Raw genomic sequence first — 2,875 nt, forward strand, 5'->3', positions numbered from 1 at the left:
CCCACCCCACTCTGCAGGGTGAAAGAAGCAGGACCCAGCTGTCTACAATGCAGACAGGGACCAGCCTCCCTGCCCCCCCCGACTCGTGATGCTGCTGGCCTCTGGGGTCCCATCTCGCGGCCCCACACAGAGTATCGGCTCCTAGGGGCTTCTCCTCACAGAGCTGTGGGGCCAGCACCATGCAATAAGGGGCACACGGCCATTCAGCTGGGCTTGGGACACGAGAGATGCCGCCTGTTTCTCTGCAGCAAAGGCCTGGCTCAGGCTCCACCAGGCAGGATCTGGGGGGGCTCCAGTGCCAAGGTCTGGTGGCCAGTCTTGGTACCGGAGGGAGGCTCTTGGGTTCAGCTGGAGGGGCTCTTGGCTCCCTTCCAGCAGTTAAAGGCAGGAACTTTCAGCTCCCGTGTGCTGGCTGCTCGGGCCTGCGCTGACCTGGCACCCCGCAAGCAGCTGGGCTGGGGGTCGCCCCACAGCTCAGCAGTTACCACGTGGGCTGTTGGCTGGTGACTGCCCCTGGCAGTGGGCAATGCAGACCCCTGCACCTGGGGGCACAGAGTGAGATGCTGCCAAGCCACTCCCTAAGAGCCTGGCCCCAGCTGAGTGGTGCGTTGCTCGGGACTGTGGGTGGCGAATGGCGCCCGAGGCAGGACGCCCCAACCACCACCGATGGGTGTAGCCTGAAGGACGAGGGCGATGCTGTCGCCAGAGCTGCTCGCCGACCAGCCAGGCCCTGCCCCACTGAACTCGCCGGCCAGGGGTCTGTCCAAGGCCAGGAGCCGGACGCAAGGCAATGACCAGGGGGAGCAGCGTCTCCCCACAGCTGCTGCTGTCTGGCGGCGTTACAGCCGCCCAGCCCCGTCTGCAGGCGTCCCGCCGATTTCATCAGGACAGAGCGTCACAGTCTCGGCCAGATCCCTGTGGAGCCCGGGGGGCCGGTACCGTAGCACTGAACTGCAGCCCCCAGCTCCTTCACAAGCACAGTGCTGGGCTGGGGCAGGGCAGGGCAGGGCAAGCAGCCGGCGGAGGTGGCTTCACAGCAAGCCATGCTCCGGGGATCACACCTGCAGGCAAGAGGCCAGAAGGTTCAGCCACCCTCCTGGCCTCCTCTCCCTGCCCCACAGCCTGCATGCCAGGGCCGCCAGCCAGGGCCCAGCCCGTGTGCTGTGGAGTCCAGAGCTCACCGCCCAGCAGCCGGAGCCGAGCAAAGCCAGAGCAGGCAGAGGGGAGAAGCTGTGGCTCACCCCATCCCTGCCTGATCACAAAGTGGGAACCTCCAGCCCCAGGGGGACAAGGCTGCGTCTCTAAAGGGGAAACGTTCAGCCCTTTGCCAAGCCCTGGCTGCTGGAACATCGACCCAGCATGCGGCTCAAGGGGGCTCAGCCAGGGGCTTCTCCGCTCCGCGTGGGAGGGGGATGGTCACTGGGAGCAGAACGCATAGCAAAAGCTGTGGGTCACCCCGTCCTGCCAGCTCAGCCATGGGGCACTGCCCGAGAGGGGCCCTCACCCGTTCTGCCCCTAGAGCAGGACCAGCTTCTGGGGCAGTTAGAAACAAACGTCCCTCTCCTGGCTCAGCTCTGCAAGATCTTCCCCTCCAGCCATGCAGCCTCTGCCTGTCTGAGACCCCCCGAAAAGCTTCCGCTTCCCCCCCAGCAGAGGCACCCCCGCTCCCTTCTCCCGTCTCCTGTTTTAGGGACTGAATGTTTTGCGACCTGCCCCTTTAGAACCGCAGCCTCGTCCCCCTGCTGGAGCTGGAGGTTTCTGCCGCCAGGAGCAGCAGCTAACAATTCTGTCCTTTCGCCTGTCATCATTAGGTTCCAGAGTTAAAGAGTCAGACAAAGACTACAAGGCTGGGAGGGATCACTGTGGATGTGGTCTGAGCCCTGCACAGCACAGGCCAGCGACCTGCCCCACAATCACCCCGAAGGCAGCTGGTTTAGGGACCCAGCCTGTCTGGGATGGAGAACCCACCGCGCCCCTGGGGAGCAGTTCCAAGTGAATTCGTCTCACCCGTAAAATTTCTTTCCTGCTGAGTGTCTCGCTTTGGGACCATCAAGTCCTGTGTCTGCACGGTGCTGCCCCTGGTTTGCGGGGGGTTGGAGTGGGGGTGTTCACGGCTGGGCTCTGGGGAGGGGCTGAAACCACAGCCCCATGCCGGGGCTCCTGTTGGTGGATCAGCGAGTGCCAGTCATGCCCCATTCCCCACGGCGCCTCCCTGCTGCCGGCCAGGCCGGGGGAAGGAGCCCTAGAAGCAGCCACCTCTGCAGCCAGGCGCCCTACCTTGTGCCCCTGGGCCTGGCCGGGGGGGCAGGCTCTGCCCTCGCAGCTGTGGGCCAGCGAAAGCTCAAAAGCTCCAGGAGCTGGCACAATCCAGAGGGGCTTCCCCCCCCCCCATTCCCCAAATTGCCAGGACCCATGGGTGAAACCAGCCCAGACAGCAACAGCCAGGCCAGGCTGATCTCCCCCTCCTCCTCCCCCTGAGGGTCCCTTCTCTGCACAGAGGGTTCAGTCTCATTCCCCCAGCCCCTCCCCTCTGGGTGCTGGGTGGAAGGGGGCTCTTCTCCTTCCCCTACTGCCCCTTCCTGGGGGCCGGGGAGGGTCCCCATTAATACCTACTCCCCCCAGGTGGGACCAGGTGCTGCTGAACAGCGAGGCACGGGCTGTGTGGGGCAAAACACATGTTGGGGGGGTCCTCCCCCTGCAACTGGGGAGGGGTGCTTCCCACCCTAGGCAGAGCGGTGAGGCCGCCGCTCAGGGTGTCTGGATCTTGTGGCTGGAAGTGTTATCCCACCCCGCACTCCTGGGGGAGGCTCGCAGCCCCACAGGAGCTCTTGTGACATCCCTACTGCCCCCCTGCCCCGGCCACAGCCACACTCTG

The sequence above is a fragment of the Gopherus evgoodei genome, chromosome 11, assembly GCF_007399415.2.
Source record: "Gopherus evgoodei ecotype Sinaloan lineage chromosome 11, rGopEvg1_v1.p, whole genome shotgun sequence".
NCBI lineage: Eukaryota > Metazoa > Chordata > Testudines > Testudinidae > Gopherus > Gopherus evgoodei.